The following is a 12,346-nucleotide window of genomic DNA, read 5'->3' as shown; positions in this document are numbered from 1 at the left end:
AAGCAACAGATTATGGTTGGATATGCACTTCTCGGCGTGGTAGCATTTGTGTTGGGGTTATTCTTTATGGCAAGCATTGTTTTCCCGGGTCTTTTAGCAACTACAAGACTCATAGGCTTTCAGCAGCCGGTACATTCAGTGTCCAGTGCTCTCGTGCCTTCCGGTCATGCCTGTGCGGGAACAAGCAGCATGGCTTTATGAAGGCAGGGTTTCTAGCTCGGCTGGTCTCTGTGGCCAGGGTAATACAGCACCACATTGGGGTTCTCTCTGGTGGCTTGAGATCCAATACATTCATTACCGGCGCAGATCTTCACTCTCAGGAACGGCCCTGGCAGGATGTTCAAGCAGGGCCGCCGTACTGTCGGTCTTTGGCTTGGTACCTTCTTTAGTACTTCAGGACTTGTCCCAGGTGCTGCATGGGAAGGGAGCAGACCTCAACGTCTATGGGGATTTGAGGGGCAGAGAAGGAATTCATACCCCTACCAAATCACAAGGTTTCATCAATTCAAACATTCTAGTGGCTACCCAATAGTTGAGGGTTGTCCAATTCAGATCTCATGGGCTTTCTCTCAGGCGTAGATTCAGATTTGTATTCCAGAGATCATTCACACTCGTGTCGTATCTGACCGTAGCAACTACAGCTCTTGCTCTCTAAGGCAGGCACTAGCCATGACCATTTATGGTCGTATCCATATGCCCTCTACTCTCCTGTAAGAACAATGGCTGCCCGTTGGACCATGCATTGGAGTTTACATGGTGCTGCCGGTAGACTGTACCCCAGTAGAATCCTGAAAAGGCTGCCACCAACTAGTGGGGCTCACTCAGCCAATCATGCGAAGGGATCTGCACAGGAAATACAGGTTATGGAACATACTCTTACCCTTTGGGGCCCTGGGACCTCTTATGGGACACACGTGGCATTTGTTTATCCATTACCGTACTTGTGCGATCTGAATGACTCCTGGCCTAGTAGGATCGTGCCTCGTCCTCCTTTTGTTCCCCTCCCTTGCCTCGTCGCGCCTTGAAACACTTGTGTATAGGCGCGTTATAAATGCCATATCATATCATATAATTTAGCAGCGGACGAGAGTACATCAGGTAAAAAGGTAGAAGGACAGTCCAAAACTGCAGGTGCCTCACGCCAGAGCGATAAGGTGGGACTTTCTGTCCCACACCATTTCCCCCTGCACTTCCCACTGCCTTAGCCTCTTTGGCAATGTAATGCAGTTAATATCTCACACCCGAGAGGCACTCAGTCACCAGATGACATAGACCGAAGGGATCAGCACAGACAGACTTTTCGTTGGACATGAAGGTATTTGCGAGATTATCACCAAACAGATAATTTTGTTAAAGAGTAATCACATGTTAGACACTTACCACTCCCTGAGATCTTGACTAGAAATGATGTGCTGGCAACTGTGACTTGTTTGTAATATTAGTGACCTATGAGCACATTAGGACATTGTTGTGGCCTAGAGAGGCTGTGGTACTACAGTGAGTAGTGCTTATTGTCTCGCCATCCCCGCCTGACCTCGTTTCTGATAATCCCAGTGAAGACTTTTAAGTCTCATGTTCCTGGTCCTTATGCCATTGTTACTGCGGCAAATATGTCAATGGAACCTCTTAGAGCACGCGCATCGCTCTTCTGCCCACCCAGATGGGTCAGTGACTTCTCCTGTCATGTAGCAAATCCATAATGTGTCGTCAGTTGAGGAAAGCCACTGCTCTCTTCAGCCAAGGGCTCACCTATATCCTGCCCCCTTCCTCCCTACTTTTGGGGCTATTCGTCCACAGGTGGGTGGGACCGAAGCGATTTTCAGCAGAAAATCCAGACATAATTTAACGTGGCGTGCAAAAGAGTGCGTTGGACAGCACTCAAGCTTTGCAAGAGAAACTAATAAATGACAACTTGAGTGGTGAGAACTGGCATGTTGCGTCTGAAATGTTTTCTATATTATAGCGTGTGAACCGTTCCAGAAGAGCACGTTTTTACTGGACTTTGTTTTGCAATAAGGAAGTCATCTTTCAGTACAAGCAGACTCGTCCTGTCTGTCCATTTACCTGCTTCAAGCAGAGAGAGAGACACCCCTTTGAGCCTCATTTTGTGTTTGACAGCAAGCACTTGTAAACCATCCAGTATCTTGCAGTGCCAGATGTTTTCACTGTGCTTCCAAATTGATTTTCATAACTGAAACTCTTCGAATTCGCCTTCTCTTTTGTGGAGGTAATTACCTCTAAATTTAAGCATTACCACATGTGGTATTAACGCATGTTCCCATTGGAGTCATATGGGACTTCAAAACAGAGACGTACAAAAGGCTCAGTATGACTCCAAATCATGCAGACTCTTCCCGTTGCCGCATGCTTACTGCCAAACCTTTAAAGAAGCCCTTAATCTCTCGCTCATTCCTTCATTATGGAGGCTCCAACTGTTAAACTTTGTCATCATTTGGTTTGATTCACGCCTTAGAAAGTTACATGCTCATTTTCTTTCTGCATAACGCACACTGTCTCTTTTACAATACTGTTGTTTTTGACTAAGAAGCTAGTACAATTATAACCTCACACAAGCAAAGCAACCATGAACACAAAGCCAGGCATGTTTTCTTTGTGGCTGCTTGTTTACCTGTGGTTTTGTAAGCATCAGAGAGCTCACAAGACTCCACTGCTCTGTGTGCAGTCTGAGCGAGTCAGTATGTTCATCAATGTCACCAAGTAGTCCTTAAATCAATGATGGAGGATGCACAGTTTGAAGTTGCTTTGAGCTATTTAACTCTGGCTTGCAGCTAGGAGCACCTGGTTACCTGGACGAATAGCTGCCAGGAACTACTTGTGACTCCCCTGGCCAACAAGTGCCGTATAAACATACCTATGTGACGTAAACTCTGTGTGTTTGGGAATGTTTTAAAGAAGAATTAGCACATATCTAGGAGACATTGTAAACATAATGGGCCCTATATAATGGACGCAAAGTTGTAATGTGCATCTCGTGCAAGACATAAAATAAGCAGTGTTGCATAGCAATTTGCTATGCAGTTCTGTAGGTTTTCTAATTAAATTGAAACTTATGTAGCAAATCTAGCTATTTAAGTTACCCTGTTTGACAGCTCGCCCTACATTCCTTTCTAGCCCCCATAGTTCTCCTCACACTCTTTTCTCAGTTCACTGCAAGTTCAAAGGGGCTAATGGAGAGAGAGAGTGCAACAGCAAGCATCTCCTCCACTCTTAAGTGCCAAAGGCCTGTGTTGAAGTACTAGGCAAGAATAATTTTTTCTTACTCTTACGTCCCGTCCCCTCTCCTCCATACCTCCATACTGTATGGTCGTCCCTCGCGAGGGACGGGAGACGGAACCTTTTTCACCAGAAAACTCTTCTTCCCCTTTAAAGTTAGAGGCGCGCGGGTGCACGGCCCTGGCAGCATGCGCTCGCCTGACTCCGCCCACCGGTACCCCTCCCCAGTCCCCTTTTTCTCGTCGACGGGAACTGGCCGAATTCACCAGCGCTCCTGGGTTTGGCTTCGGCCATGTAATATCACACGTTCTTCCCCGGACATTCTTCTTTGTCTTTTTCTTTTCAATTAGGTAATTGGTCCTCCGACGCCATGCCAAGGCGCATGTCGACTTCAGCGGGTGTCCAGCCTGCGAAGGGCTCTTGCCTACATCCAACCCCTCGCAAGGTTCTTTTACCGGGGTTACTCCCGAGGGGCAACGCCCTAGTAACGGCATCATGTCCGAGCGGGCGCCTTCACGCAGCACTAGCGGCAGCTGTGCCGAGGGCAATACGCCTTCCAGGTCATGGTTCTGAGGTGCGGGATAGGCCATTCACTCCAACACCAAGCCTCTTGGATGGGGCTGGTTCCAGCGAGCCAGGCACCACGACTTCGGCACGTGGCACGCAGCTCGACAAAATGTCTGCCGTGCCAGACAAGATGGCCGCTCATCCTATACCCCCTCTTGCGGAGCGGGTGGAGGAAAGAGTCACAAGGTGGGACTGGTGTCAACCAGGTGCGTGGCCTACAATTTATCCATCAGCAGCGCAGGGCAGGTTTACCCTGCACCCCAGCACAGTGTTTCCCCCGGCCCCAGTTTCCCTTAGCCACTCCGTCAATATCAACTGCCGCCTCTACAGCCTCCGATGACAGGTTCGTCGAAAGGTTCCTAGTGCTGATTTGAATTCCTCAGATGGGGGCCATCCTCCTCCTATGACTCAGGTGCCACAGGCCCCAGCGCAGCCACCACTGCCCCAGCCGGCTCCTCCGATTCCGGCTTCCCTGCCTCCCACATTACAGGCAGCTCTACAACAGCCACCGGCTCCGGTATCCACACCGCAGCCCACTAGGCCCAGCACCCCTTCACCAGTCCCGGACCCTCTGAGCACGCTGGTGGACACTGACAAGGACGAGGACCCCGACACGCCATCGTCAGCCAGGGCCTTCCACGAACGCTTTGCAGGTTTGGCAGAATATCTGGACCTTCCTCAGCCTGAGGTAGAGCAGCCCGAGAAGGGGGTCTTGGCAAAAGTCCTCACCCTGAGATCCCCTACCATAATGGGGATCCCGATGCAGAAAGGCATAGTTGCCCTGGCCAAGAAGGGGTGGCTCAAGCCACACTTGGCCCAACCTGTCAATCGGCGCCTTGCTGCCAAGTATAGGCAGATGGAGGGGGATACACTCTTGCTTTCGGCGCATCCTCAACCGCACTCTTCCGTGATTGCTTAGGCATCACTCTACTCTAAACCTCAGTCGTCCTCGGCCACCTCGTCCTCACGCTGCTAGGCAAGGAGGAGAAGATCTTGGAGGCGTACAGGAAAAAGCTATACTCCAACGCCTCCTTGCACCTGTGTCAAGCCAACACGGATGCCGTGCTGGCAGCCGTTAAAACAAGGCTCTGGCAGGAAATTGCGGACTTCCTCCCAGAACTTCCAGTGCAGAGCCAAGCGCGCTTCAAAGCGGGCCAAGGAGAAGCAAGGCTTGTAGCGCAGGATATCATGGAGTCCACCGTGGCCCATATCGATACCTCTGGCCGGGCCATCTTCATCGCCATGGACATGAGGATTGCCTGGCTCCGGGCTACTAAGTTTAACCTCGACGTCCAGGAACGCATATTGGACCTTGCATTCGAAGGTAGTGACCTCTTTCACTCCACCACGGATGAAGAATTAGATAAAAAGAACAGCTTGCAAATGGCAAAGTCTTTATCTATTCTTACGAACGTCCCCCCTAAGGCCTACACCCAGTCACAGCAACGCTCTGACAAGGGGCGTGCCTTTGGCAGATTCCGGGGCTTTCAAGAACAAAGGTCCAGGCGACCTGACCGTTCTCGTAGTCAGCACCGGAGCAAACAACAAAAGGGGGTGGAGGGCAAGAGTTTTTTCCAATCCCCCTCTTTCGCAACAGCCTCAGTGGGAAAGAAGGCATAACACGCCCCTTTCGGGTTCACGTGTCTCCGGTTTGGGCAGGCTTGCCTTTCACGTGCAATTTTGGTGCCAGAATTGTTCAGACCCCTGGATCCTGTCCGTAGTCTCTACGAGGTACCACCTACCGGTACCTTCCTCTCCTCCCTCCTCCTCTCCTCTCCCAGAGATTGGGACAGCAACTCTGTTGGCGGAAATTCTGTCGGTCGTCGAGAGCCAGGCTGTGGAAGAAGTGTCAAACTTCCAGCGAGGCTTGGGCTTTTATTCCAGGATTTTCACCACACAGAAGAACCAGGCTGGCCTGAGAGTTGTGTTGGACCTTTCCAGCCTCAACCTCTCCCTTCCTCTGCAGAAATTCAAGATAGTTATGCCAGCACTTATTGCAGAAACACTGGACAGGGGAGACTGGAGGTGCTCCCTGGATCTGAAGGACGTGTACCTACACATCCCGATTTGGCAGCCATTTCCGGATCATGGGCTGCCATTTCCAATACAAGGTACTACCCTTTGGCCTCAACTCAGCCCCCAGGGTTTTTTATCATGTTGATGAATGCAGTGGCAGCCCTCCTCTGCGCCCAGGGCCACCATGTCTACCCATACCTGGATGACTGGCTCGTACGTGCTACATCACCGGAAGTGGTTCACCATACCTCCTCCGCACTGATGACTACACTCCACGACCTGGGGTTCACTATCAATCTCATTAATTCTCAGCTGCAACCCACACATACCGTGACCTTCCTGGGCCTCATCTGGGACACAAGCTCCGAGAGAGTCTTCCCTCGGAGGACAAGATAGCGGCTTTCAAGAAAACCACCTCTCACTTCCTCTCCAGGGCAGTGACCTCGGCTTGGTGGGACCAACATCTGTTGGGTATAAGAGCGGCAGTCCTGTTGGCCGCACCCCACTCAAGGCTCAAGTTGAGATCACAGCTGCACTTTGCAGCCTTGTGGAATCAGGAGAAGTGCTCCCAAGCAAAGCCAGTCGACATTCCTCCCTTTCTCCACCCGGACCTCATGTGGTGGTCCGCGGACTTCAACCTGCGGCAGGGCAACCCCTTCCGGCAGCCGGCCCCTCAGGTCACTGTTACTACGGACTCCTCCTGAGAGGGCTGGGGAGCCACTCTGGACAGCCACAGCGTTCATGGCGTCTGGACTCAGCAGGAGCAAGAGTGCCACATTAATTGGCTGGAATTGAAGGCCATATGGCTAGCTCTCAAGCCCTTTCTCCCTCTACTAGAGGGCAAGGCAGTTCTTATCCAGACGGACAACTCCACCAGCAGGTACTATGTCAACAAGCAGGGGGGGTACCAGATCCCCTCCACTGTGCAATCTAGCCGTCAGCATGTGGGAGTGGGCACTGAAGAACAACATCTACCTCAACGAAGTCCACCTCCCGGGAGAGTCCAACCTGGAGGCGGACAGGCTCAGGAGACTGCGGGCAGACAATTACGAGTGGCAATTGAACGACCTGGTACTGAAGGAGATCTTCCTCAGGTGGGGGCATCCCCAAGTGGATCTGTTTGCCTCCCGGGACAACAGGAAAATGCCAGCAGTTTGCCTCCCGGCAGGAGCAGGTCTCCGTCTCCCTGGGCGACGCATTCCAGATACAGTGGAACGACATGATGGCATACGTCTTCCCGCCCACACCCCTGGTCCACAGGGTGATCTGCAAGATAAAGGAATCTCGTCACCTCAGCATCATTTTGATAGCCCCATGATGGCCGGTGAGAATGTGGTTCTCCGAACTACTCAGCCTATCGCACAGGCCACCCATTCACCTCCCGCTGGGCCCAGCACCTCTCCTGGCCCAGCACGGGGTCAGGGTACTCCACCCGCTCCTCACAAACTAGCCCTCGCAGCGTGGTTCCTGAGCAGGTCACGTTGAAACACTTGAACCTCTCTCAAGTTATCCTAGAGATCATCCAGGGCACTGAAGCAAGGCTACTAAGAGCCGATATAGGAGTAAATTGACTAGATTCTGTCATTGGGCCGGCTCCTTAGGTGCACCTTGGATCGCGTGCTCTCCTTCTCAGCACACGTCACCCACTCCGGCTTACAGGTGGACACATGCCACACCTCTCTGGGAGCCATAGGGGTTTACAGGAATTCGGAGGAGGGCCTCTTCTCCTCCTTCAACCCGGTGGTGAAGCGACATCTGGCGGGCCTCCACAGACTCTACCCGCCTATAAAGAAACCACAAAGAAGCCGCCAATGATCTTTGAATGCCAGCAAGATGGAGATCCTTCTCATCGGCACTCCTTCACCATCCTTTCCCCTCACTCTCTGACTGCCCTCCCTTGGCCCTCCTACCCCCACCTGCGAGGCTAAGAACCTCACGGTCATCTTTGACCCCACACTTTCCTTCTCCGCTCACATCTCTGAGGTCTCTAAAAAGTCTAACTTCCTACTGCACCTCCTTAGAGGTACTCTTCCTTTCCTCTCCTTCCCCCAGAAGCTCATGGTCTCCCAAGCTCTGGTTCTCTCTAGGATGGACTACTGTAACAGCCTCTTTCTAAATCTACCTGCCTCTACTCTCCGCCCTCTGCAACTAATCCAGAACAGGACTGCAAGACTTCTCCTCGGCCTCAAGCCCTGGGATTGTATCTCCCCAGCTCTGAAATCTCTCCATGGGCTCCCAGTGGATGCAAGGATTAAATTCAAAACCCGCTGCATTGTCCACAAGGCTTTCTGGGGCCAGGGTCCAAAATACCTTCAGCTATCCATCCGCAAATACCCCCCCTCTTGAGCTCTTAGCTCCTCAACTTCTAACTCCCTCAGGGTCAGTCGTTTTTCAAAGAAACGAGCTGGGGTAGATCTCTGTCTTCGGCTGGGGCCTCCCTCTGTAACAGCCTCCCTACCACTCTAAAATTTGAGGAGAACCATCTCTGGTTCCGAAGCATCTCAAGACCTTCCTCTTTTCTTCTGCCTTCGCTCCCCCGCTTCCCTGCTGATCTGTTCTCTCTTGGCACTGTGCACCTGGCCACCCTCTGTCCTCCTGGCCCAGGTACCTGCTCACCCTGCCACACTCCCTCACAGTCTCCGGGCCACCCCTTGCACTGGGGTCTGTATCTGTAACCATACAGCCCCCACCCCCATTTTTTTCTTCCTGCACTTATCAGACCTACCCTGTCTACTGCCCCAAACCCAGCACTAGCCAATTTCTGGCTGCACTACCACTGTTTGTTGCCTTTATTATTTATTTATTTATTTATCATTATCTGTTTCTCTTTTGCTCTGCACTTTCCACTTCTCCCCCCTTCCATTCACTTTTCCCATCCCCCTCTCCCATGCACTTGCACATTCTCAATGTCACTGGGCCTAGTAAGATCATTGTTTTTGTTCTCCCCTGTTCCCCTCCCTTGCATTGTCGCGCTCTGAAACACTTGTGTACGAGCACGATAGAAATAAAATAACAATATCAATATCAATATCACACCCTGTGTGGACCTCAATGTTGTTTTGGGCGCCTTGGCGCACAAACCTTTCGAGCCAATGGCATGCGCGGACATCAGGCTGGTCACCATAAAGACAGCTCTACTCGTGGGCATCACCTCCTCTAGCAGAGTCTGTAAGATTCAGGCTCTGGTGGCATCAGAGCCCTACACCACTTTTCACAGGGACAAGGTGGTTCTGCAAACTCACCCTGCGTTCCTACCCAAGGTGACCTCCTCCTTCCATCTCAATGAGGAGATAGTCTTACCCATGTTCTTCACCGACCCCAAGGATGAGCCTCAGAGGGTCTTGCACTGTCTGGACATAACACACGCTCTGAAATACTACCTGGACAGGATCACAGACTTCTGCAAGTCGGACGCCCTGTTTGTCACTTTTGGGTGGTCAAGGCCTGATTATCAGGCTTCTAAGGCCTCCATAGCAATGTGGATGGTCGCGGCCATCAAGGAGGCTTATGAGGGGCAGCACAAGCCTGTGCCAGCTAACTTGTAAGCCCATACGGTCAGAGCCAAGGCCACGGCCTTTGCATTTCAGCGGCATGTGCCGTGGCAGGTCATCAGCAGGGCGGCTACCTAGGCTTTCGGACAGGCGGTTCTAAGAAACCTGTTTTCTTAAGGCGGGTCTACTCTCCACCCTGGGGATACATTCAGTTGTAATCGCCCATACAGTATGGAGGAAAGGGGACGGGACGTAAGAGTAATTAATAGTTACTCACCGTAGTGACTAAAGTACTTTAAGTCCATAGTCCCCTTTCCTCCATACGTCCCACCATCCTCCCCCCTAATTATATTGGTGTCATTAGGCAATTTTGAATATTGTTGACAAGTCAATGCGGACTGAGGATGGGCGCCTGTGGGCAGAGGCAGGCGAGCGCATGCTCCCAGGGCCGCGCCCCGGCACGTCTCTAAATTTAAAGGGGAAAAAGATTTTTCTGGTGAAAAAGGTTCCGTCTCCCATCCCTCATGTGGGACGCCCATACAGTATGGAGGAACGAGTACTATGAACTAAGAGTACGTTAGTCACTACGGTGAGTAACTATTCATTTTTCAACTAATTAAAAATAAGAAGAAATCGGGATGATACTTTCATTAAGCTAACTATTCTTGTCTGGCAAAGTCCAGTATGTGTTCATTTGTTTTTTTTAAAGACAGTCATGCAATTCCTCCCTAAAAATGTAAGTTGTTACAAATGCATAATTGAAGTATTGCTACTGCAAAAAACTGCCAACTATATTTCATTTTGTCCGGAAAGATGCATCACATTGACAACTGAACACTTTTGAAAATGTACATGATCACACGGTCAATGCTTTTGATGGCAAACCTAGTTTTGTGATCTGTGCAACTGGTGCTGGAAACATGAGCTGATCCGAAACTCCCAATCATCCTATCTTTTCATCCTGTTGCTTAATATCAGCTACCCTGAAACTGAGATGGCAGCAAACTACAATATCCCACCTAGTTTTCCCAGTTCTCTGCCTGCTACGCCATCCACTCTGCTTAGTCTCTTCCTTTCCTCTTACATAACAAATACACAAAGCAAACTAGATATTTACGCAAAGTAGTGATCAATAGTTCCATCCAGTCTGTACATCTAGAGATCTACTGCAATACCATGTACCCTATTTAGCCTCCAGAGCTCACTTTGCTCTATGATTATGATTGCATTATATATTAGCGGTTGCAGGAGACAGCTAGCCAAACTGTTTTAAGAGCCTTTATATCATATCTATTTATTTCTGTCCATGCAGCTAACCTTTTACCTTTTACAGACACCAGGGCTTTCAAAGTCTACTCTCCCATTCGTATAGTAGAGTAGATTTTATGAAAGGCGAGTACCATTTGCAGGAGATGTTTGAAACTTTTATGTAACATTCACCAAGTTTGCAGTAAATGTCAAATACAAGTTTCACTGTACATGGTGGGCCTCTTGGTTACAGCAGTGTGCCAAACATACAATGGGGTTGTGGTGACATGCACCATTTTACAGAAAAGCGCATTTACATTTTTTGTCATCCGTTGCCATGGGTCGAGTGAATTTTTCTTAAGTCAAATATATAATCTAGTTCTGATGCTTGTGGATCTGCTTAGTCACATGCTCTGCATATAGTTTGACATCTAGTGGACATCGTAGAGTATTGCATTTTTTTTTAAGAACGGAAGGGACGTCGACATGGGCTTGACTGTAACACTATCCCTAACGTGACATGTAGTGTATCCAAAATCCCTCGCGCGTCAAGGTCCCACTGATTCTTTTTTTCCCGCCAACCTAGTCGGTCGCTTATGCAGAGCACATAAGAGTTTTCTATTGCTCATCTAATCCCACTGCCTGCGGTGGTTAAGTCAATCTTAAACCATCATCTCAACAGCTGTTTTGTGGGATTCCTGCTCGGCGACTGTTCGGAAGCCATCGACCTTTCCGAGGAGCCTGCACGCTCCCATGTGTCCGCCCCCGACAGGCATGCCGCCGGGCCTGCTATGGGGGAAGTTACACCCCGGCGACAAGAGCACCCACACACCATGTGTCCATAAACACGAAACCCACAAGGCTTCTTTGAAGGGATCGTCGAAGAAGGCCTCCACATCCGTAGGCCCATCGAAATCTTCGGCAGAGCCTTCCGAACCTTGTAGTTTTTCGCCTTCCACGCGACCGCCACCATAGCATGCAAATGGGAATAAAACCTCTTCTGGAACTGGTGGTTCCCTTCAAACCTCCACCTCTGAGGCGTTACCGTCCAAAGGTGCTGGGACACCGAAAGAGGTGGTAGCGTCGCCGGCCCGGCAGCGCCTACAGATGCACTGAAATCCTCTAGGCCGTCGATAATGCTTCCAAAGCTCTGCAAGAAGGTTTTTTTGGCAACCTTTTCGGCTGCCGGGGACTCCATGGAAGCCCCATCTTCTGGGGGCTCGGGGGGGGCTATTCTGAGGCCTTGCAGCCTCTTTATAAGGTCTTAGATGGGGATTTGCCACTTTTTGTGCAGTCCCCCTCCCCCCCCACCCTTCCAGACCCTTCAGCATCCTCAGAATGGGACAGGGAAAGGTTTGAAGAGTGTATGGCCAGGATGGCTGAGTTTATCAGCTTTTCAGGCCAGTATGACGATATCTTTAAGAGGCATAGAAAAGTGGACCCTTGACCCATCCCCTATAAATCCCATAAACGTCCCTCTCCCAATGCCCAGTTTCGCTCTTTGGTGGAACCACTGGAACACCACGTAGATACCTTTGGTTATGACCCATGGGACCCGGGTCCGGTTGTTTCTTATGGGGGTTTTGACCTTAATGACCAAGACTCGGTCTGTCAGGATCCAGACTGGGACCAGGTTGACTGCCAGGGCCCATTGCACACACTACCACATAACGCTGACCTAGACGTCATCTGTCTGAATGCCCCCACTACTCCTCTGCCAAGAGATTTCTCGCCAGTTGATGACCAAATGCTGTTTAACTCCTTCCTAAAAAGAGCAGCCGACCATTTTA

General features: G+C 50.5%; 1 protein-coding gene across 3 annotated transcripts in view; it reads left to right on the top strand.

Moving 5' to 3' along the window:
- Positions 1 to 12,346, top strand: part of IGSF9 (immunoglobulin superfamily member 9) — a 665,024-nt gene that overhangs the window by 583,887 nt on the left and 68,791 nt on the right. The gene's annotated exons all lie outside the window — the stretch shown is intronic.

Source organism: Ambystoma mexicanum, chromosome 1p, assembly GCF_040938575.1.
Source record: "Ambystoma mexicanum isolate Mex_15411 chromosome 1p, UKY_AmexF1_1, whole genome shotgun sequence".
Taxonomy (NCBI): Eukaryota; Metazoa; Chordata; class Amphibia; order Caudata; family Ambystomatidae; genus Ambystoma; species Ambystoma mexicanum.
This window is presented reverse-complemented; position numbering and strand designations above follow the sequence as displayed.